Genomic DNA, 8099 nt, shown 5'->3' with positions numbered 1-8099 from the left:
TGTACATATTGTATGTACATACTTGCTTTTCCTTAAAAGAACTCAGAATACAGGAAATGCAATAGAATCTGTTCTTCAGACAGACTGAACCATTCTCATACTTTCATTTAGATGAAGAAGAGTTAGTTATCTTTGCCTGGTTCTTAATGTCTCAATTATTTTTTTTTAATCTTTAAAACACTTTGATTCATTCACCATAGTATCACTAGAATAAACCAGAATTCATTTCATCTGATAATTTCAATTTTACAACCTGCATTCAAACTGCTTTAAACTATGATGATATTGCAAAGTTTGAGGAAAAACTGTATATGAACATCAGCAATGGGTTCCCTTGCTGTTAGCCTGCAACCAGGTTGAAGAACTGAAGTCTGTTGCAAAGGTAACTGCAAGCCCATGGTCTTTCAGGAAAGGAGGCACAGTTCTCAAAATGAGACACTCAGAAAAATCCCATCAGCACATTGATAAATGTATTTTTAAGTTGAATATAACGAGGTATATCTATAGAGGGCATGACTCCTCTTCTGATTGTTGCACACAGACAGTAGTATTCACTTACAAGGCAGTACTGCATGGATTCGGTGCAGACACGTCCAGATGAGCGACTCAATCAGTTTCTCTTTATAGTCAGAGGAGGAAAAAGAAGCATGTCCAAAGGTGGGAGCTGTTTGGTCTGTTTTAGATACTTACTGTAAATATGAGATGAAATAAACTCCAGATATGGCTGTGAAAGAAGGTTAGACAGCAAGATCAGCTTTGGACAATGGAAAGTCAGGAGAGGTGAATCCCACCATAAAAGACTTCAGCTCTCCCATAAAAATAGGCTTCCATAGTTTTTGCAAACCGAGCTCCAGTGCTTGTGACAGCATTTGCCATCATGCCTGTCTGTTCAACTCAGCTGTGATATAGCAGCTGCTAACAGATGAGGAAAAGGGCCCTTATTAAGGAAGGGCAGTCCTGGGGAGGCAAGCCACAGCTGCCAGATCCTGGCCAGCCCACTAGCACATGCTGGCAGAGAACTGCAGCAGCAGCAGCAGCAGCACACACCAGTGCCTCTCCACCAGCCACAGTGTGGCCTGTTGTGTCAGCCACCAGTCTGACAACTGTCTGTACATTGGCCTTGCCCACTGGGAACCTGTTCTTCAAGGCCTGTGGTAGCATGGAAACTCAAAACCAGGAGAGCAGGTCACCAACAAAAATATGTTTGTTGTTGCTGACAAGGTGTTGTTGCTTCATGGGTAACACACTGTTGTCTGTCTGTGGCAGATACTCAGAGGTGGGTGCAAAAGCCAGAATAGAGCCAAAAACAGCCCCAGGAACAGCTCCAGTGCAGGGAGCTGCCTCTTGAGCCTGGCCAGGTGTTGCACAGGGAGCATCACCAGCCATGTTCCCAAAGCAGGACATGGTGTCCCTGATGTGATCTGCCTGGCTGGCTGCACATCAACGCCCTCAGTGTGTTATGAACCGCATCAAATGGGTGCAAGATATTCTGTGGACGAGAACAAGTTAGGACATTCAGAGTGAGTGGGTGTACGTTCCCATGCTCAGCTGGCCCGTTTCTCCAGGAGGTTATTTTGTGTGGCAGACACTTAAAAACCTGCAGAAGTTTTAGGCTTGGCAGAGGTAAACCAGATGGCAGGTGTCTCTCAGGAGGCTGCCCGTTGGGAGCTGCATCTTGTTCATTGGCAGAGGAAGTGTTGTGCAAGGGGAACTTGCTCGTCACCTCTTTATTTGCGCTCGGTTGCACTGATTGAGCTTTTCTGCCAAACAGAGCCTGAGCCCGAAGTGGCACAATCCCAAGTGCCAAACAGGCAGCTGAAAGATCACGTGGCTGCAAGATCAAGGCTCAGGGAGCAAAATCTGCAAGTCACATCATGGGTTGCCCCAGGAGAAAGTAATAGTGGAAGGAGAAAGAACGTGAGTCCTGATAAATTGTTCCCTACTACTGCTGAAACATGGAAGGACAAGGTGTGAAAGAAAAGGGGGGGAAATGTTAATCTTCTGCTTTAAAAAGAAAAAAAAGCTTTTAGAAGCATGATTTGTATATAAGGAGTTCAGTCTTTTTCTTGACACCAATTTTTCACCTCCAGGAAGGTGCACAGAGGATTTGCAGTTGCTATGCTGAGCTATCATGTGATCTCATTTTAGTAATTCCAGCTTCTTTTTGTCCCAAAGAGAATTAATAAAAGACAAAGATACAAGTGATAAAATAATTTCAGCATACTCTTCAATGAGAATTTTCTTCTGTAAAACATATTTTGGCAAGTGTTCACAGGCCTCCTGCAAAGTGGTGCAATCCAACTCTGCAGTAAGGGAATATTGTCCCCAAGGATGGGTCCCCACCGAGTACTCATATGTAAAACCTCAAATAATAATAGTGGTAGAGGAGAACTGTTCCTGATCTCTTCAAACAGTAAGCCAGATATTACATGTGTGGTCATACGGGAAACAATACTATTAACCTTGAAGGAATAGACATAAAAAATTATTTCAAGTAATATAATTTCTTGATAAGATGGGCTGCATGTGCCTTTGAGTTTGGATATAATAATGCTTGAAATACTTAACCTTCAGAAAAAGAAAAGGGTATGTCCAAAAGATCGAGTTTTTGTCAGTGTTAATGCATGACTTCCAGCCTGAACCTCCAGCACGTGCTGGATCAGTGCTTTAATCTGAATAAAGGAATTGTTCTTTAGATGCACTCTACACTTACAAATAAAATATAATGGGATTTGGATAGTCCAAACAAACATACGGGGGATGCTTTCAAAGCTGCAGAGAAGTCTGACCACCACCGACAACATTCAGAAGAGGGGTGCCCACCTTCAATGTATGCCACTGGAAATCACCTTTTACAAGTATCTTGTGCCCAAGTTTTACTAAACATGAGCCTAATAAACTGACATGGACATTTAGCTTTTAAAAATCAAGGCTCTTTTTTTTTTTGCCACAGACAGTCTGCATTAAAAGAAAGTAAACAAGCAAATCTACAGTGAAATATAGCCCAAAAGAAGTAATCTTCAAATATGTCAGTACTGATGTTCTGCTGACAGGTCAGAGTGGGAGCTACCCACTGCCCATGCTTGCTCTGTGGGAGTGCAAACTGTGCCGGATCCAGGGGGTTAAGGAGGAACCTCTGCACACCAGGGAGCATGATCACAAAGTGCAGTTGTGCCTTCATGAGCAGAGTGCCAGTGCAGAACAACCCTCTACTTGTAAATAGTTAACTCTGCACCCTTCCAGTAACATGCCTGCACAAGGAGAGCATTTTTAATGTCATCTCCTTGTGGATGATAACCTAAAAGCACAGGATAAACTCTCTGCTAGCAAAACCAGTGCAAATCCCCCAGATTCCAGTAAATTTGACCAAAGCCATGGGGAGAACTCTTGTGAGCATTATAATGGATCTGCACCGCTTTTGCCTATTAGAGTGCTTGGCATTTAAGTGCTAGCTAAATCATGTATTAGAAAGTACAATAATAACTTATGGTATTCTTAAGTAATTCTCAAACAGTTTTCATCCTCTCCTTGGTGGGAAACACAGGGGGAATGTCTCAATACTGATTTGTTTGGACATTAGAAAGTTATAAATTTACCTTCACTTTTTTAGTATATGAAGAAACCATGACATACTTTTATATACAAGACCATTATTACTTAGGCAACTTAGTGGGTTTTTTGCTACTAAACGGTGTTTTAAAAGAGAACTTGCAAACATTTTGCTTTCACTTAAAAATGCTAGATATAGGAAGTTTCCAGAAAAACATTTCCTAATTTCTCCCCAGATCTTTATTTCTCTTTGCATTTCCCAGGACGCCTGCTTTTCTCATAGCTACATTTTGAAACAATATTTTAGGTAGAGTTTTGGTTTAAAATTAATTTATGTATTATGGGGTTTTTAAGCATTAGTTGCAGTAATTTGCTTTGAGGCAGTTGGGTTTTTACACAAGGAGTATCTAAAGCAAAGATACTGTGAATTGTCAGCCTGCAGAAGAGAAGGCTCCAGAGAGACCGTGTAGCAACCTACCTACAAGGGGGCCTACACGAGAACTGGGGAGGGGCTTTCCACCAAAGAGGGTAGTGATAGGACAAGGGGTAACAGTTTTAAACTGAAATTACAACTTAGTTTACAAAAAATGGTTCTTTGCTTTTTGTTTTGTAAGTGGCACAAATTACAGAGAAATCTCAAAGGTGACAAATTCACACAGTATCAAAATGTAGGAAGACCTTGGTTAAGGCAATACTGAAAGACGTTTTTCAAGGCAATACTGAAAGACGTTTTTCAAGGCAATAAAGCAATATGCCAGTGAAGAACTAGTTTTCAGTACAAAAGGATGTTCAGTACATGAGCATCACACAAACTTCATGCATTCTTGGCACAAAATATAAGGTGCCCATTACATGGGAAAGGTACACACTTACTTTAAAGAGCTTGACAAAAGTAAATCCCTGAAGAATGTAAAATCACCAGGTAGAAAAAATTAGTATTAAGTTGGATGAGAAACTCTGAACACAACAGGATGCCAGTGACATACTGGGAAAAGTTCCAAGACAGTAAAATTAACAGAGTATAAAACAATCTCCAGAGAAATAATGGAAGCAATGCAATCTATATTTTAAAATTAGACTAGACAAACATTAATAAATATGTGCCAAGAAATAATCTTTTAGTGGTGGCAGAGAATGTAATTTATTTACTGTACTCAATTTATATACTCGGAAGTGCTAAACCAACATGATAAGGACTACAATTAGAGGCCTAAAATTTTCCCATCTGTTTGTTACCATCACAGCCTACACTCTCTAGTGTGAGCACTTTAGAAACAGGCAGTAGTTTAAAATCTTTCTGATACCCTCAGGGCTTCCCATTCACAGCCCTGGTGCAGTTGTCACACCAGAGCCAGACACACCACATGCTGCAGGGGTCATCCTGGGGATGTCAGCCACAGCACCCCCTGCTTATTGCCCTTCCTTTCTGGTTAACCCAGGCAACACTCTTTAATCACAGAGAGTTACCTGCCAGCCCAAAACTCTTGGGAAGTATTTTTTCTTCTCAAACAAAGCCCAGGTCGCTCAGGAGGATCCCACTGATGCTGCAAATCCCAGGGGACTGAGGTCAAACCATCGTGCTTCAGGACACTCTGGCAGCTGACAAAGCCTCTAGTGAGTGACAGAGGTACATACTTGACTACAAAATCAAAATCAAAAAGAAAAGCACATTGTTATAATTTACATGGTAGTCAAGGCTGATACATCTTCTCTTCCCATAGAGTTGTCTAGATTATGGCACACACTGCACTTGCTAAATGTTATGATGTGCATAACATTGCCAGTCCTTGGCTGTTGCCTGGCTGCCTAAGGCTTCATTCCCACAGCAAGTCCTATCTTCTGCCTGCCATCCTACAGTAAATAAATGTTGACTAAGGATCACTGTGCATCCTGCAGTTACCTGGATCCCTTTCCATGCAAAGAGGCTAAACAGACCCTCTTGGGGGTAGGTACCCTCTTGGTACCTGTTCTCTTCCCTATTTCATACTTTGAACTAAAGGCATATACAGACTCACTTTGGTGCTCTCTTTTCCTGTTACTTTATTTTAAGAAGATACTGTTTAGTGAGTTTGTGATAATAAAGATTGAAAGCTCAGCTGTAATTTTGGTGCATTCAGGTCTTTCAATTTCACAGACTAATTCCCTATTAGCCTTCTCAGCATCTGGAAGACTGCATGAGTTTCAGCCTGGTATAGATTCCTCCTGTATTACATATACTGTGAAAAAACACATATCAGAAAAGCTGGGGTGGTGGCAGGGAGAAGACATCAAGTCATACCAGCTACACTGAATGGTTGCAATAGCTCACAATATTAAAGCCAACTAAACATATGGCAGAAGGTCTTTCTGTGTGATACAGATTTCTTCAGGGTTTATCAGCCCATAGTACTGAAGCAAAACAGCTCTTCCACACCAACCACACCCTTCATCTCTCCAGACATTTACTGAAGTCATAATTATTTTTTAACAGTATCACTGTATGCTGCCATGAAGGGGTGTAGTAGCAAGTACACGATTTTCACACAGAAATCAGTTTTGGAGAAATCTAAGCTCTTCTTTACATACCACTGCCTTTGCTGATTAATACAGGAAAAACCCAAAACTAGAAATAAAGGTCTCAAATTGTGAGAAAAATTCATAACTATACCCAACCCCTATTGCTCAGGCCTTGTCTGACCTGAAAACACAGCAAGATAAATTAATGGAGAAAGCTGGAAACAACTAAAAGTTTTGTGTTTGGTGTATTTGAATTCAGAAATAACTTCTCTAGCACCCAGGAAAAGACTTCAGAAGCCAGATAGCTACATAAAAAGAATTAAAATGAAAAGTCCTTTAGGACACTCTCGTCTGTGAAATTGTAATGGCTGAAAAATAAATGAGTGCATAAACAATACACTGGGGAGGTGGGGGTGGAGGAGGAGGAGGGGCTGGGGGAAAGAGAAGGGAAAGAAAAAATAAAGCAGAGCTCACGCCCCCCTTGGAAATTTTTGTAATTCTGGATTTTTTTCTAGAAATTTAAGCTTGTTTTATGTATGATTCTGTCTTTATACCAGAAAGTTTTTATAGAGTAGAACGAACCTACCGAAGAGCGAAAAATCGTGTGCCAGAAAGCTTGCTGTTGCCTGCACTCTGGCCTTCCAGAAAGCTGCCTTGAAACAATAGTAACAGCAAAGGTACAGCATGAACTGGACCACTTTGTGTTCAATAACCTCAAATGAGAAGTTTGGTTTTTTCAAAGGGTGTTTTGGAACCATTTAACTGGTAACATTATAAAGCTAATACAGCCTTTACACGTACACAGAGGGTCAAGGCTATTTGAATAGCAAAACTTCATTCTGTGCTGAACTTTTCCTTGACACCACCAGTTCCCACCTGTAGTGGGGCTTCCTGCCCTACAAGTGAGGACCTTCCTCAAACACTGCTCAGGCTATAACAATCCTCTGGCACACTGCCACCTATGGTCACACACAAGTCTGCCCTGAACAGTGTTTGTATTCCCTAAGTGCCTCTGTTGGAAATTAACAGGCATGTATCACATTTTTGGCATGGAGCTACTGAACAGTCTCTTCTCAAAGGGATGCTGGGCATTGAAATATCTAAGATTTCACCTTCCTAAGGGATCTGCTATTTTTTTTTCCTGTGATTTAAGTGTTCTGTCATTTAAGAAATCTATGCCCTTGACTCTCCGAACAAAGCAAAAGAGGGGCAATTACCCAGTAATTTTCCACATTCTCAGGGAAAGTCCTAAACAATTAAAGTTCAAAATCCCAACCAGCATAACTGGGAACACTTTATGCCTTATTAAGAAAGGAAAAGATGAACAACAATTCTGTAAAAAAAAAACAACACAAAAAAAACCAAAGCAGCAGTAGCCAAGAACTTGCTGCTGGATATATCCAATTTTTATTGTATGATCAAACTTACATAAACTAAAAAGTGATCTGCCTTTTTTGCATGCCAAATCCCACCTCAGGTATGCTCAGGGTGTTCCTCTCTCCACATCCACGGGTTGGTGGTAGCTCCTGATACTACTGGAATTACCTGGATGAGAAGAGTAGGAAGGAGTAATATGCTAAAACTCGAGATAGAAAGGATACAGATGCAATCTATTGTTCACTGTAACCAAAATTACTGAAAAAGAAAGTGAATTTGAACTGTCAATAATACTTGTCCAAGACTGTAATATTAATGTATTCAGAAGCTACATACATTAATATAATGTGTATCACAAAGTCAGCATTCATATCATAAATCAGACATTTATGCCCTCAGCAAAATAATTATATTATGATGCAGCTTTGGTCACCACACCTCCTTTGTGCCCACTAATTAAAATCAACTTGCCAGGCAACATTTTTTCCTCCAAAATGAGTAATTTCCTCTCAAAAAAACTCCACAAACAAACAAACAAACAAAAAAACCAAACAAACCTAAAAAAACCTTGAACAATATGTAAAATCAGAATTTTGAAATTGTACATCAATAGTCAGTTTTAACTATTAAAAGTTAGAAGCCCCAGGTAGGCAATGAAGTTTATAAAAGACACAGAC

Source organism: Apus apus, chromosome 1 (genome assembly GCF_020740795.1).
Source record: "Apus apus isolate bApuApu2 chromosome 1, bApuApu2.pri.cur, whole genome shotgun sequence".
Classification (NCBI taxonomy): domain Eukaryota; kingdom Metazoa; phylum Chordata; class Aves; order Apodiformes; family Apodidae; genus Apus; species Apus apus.
This window is presented reverse-complemented; position numbering follows the sequence as displayed.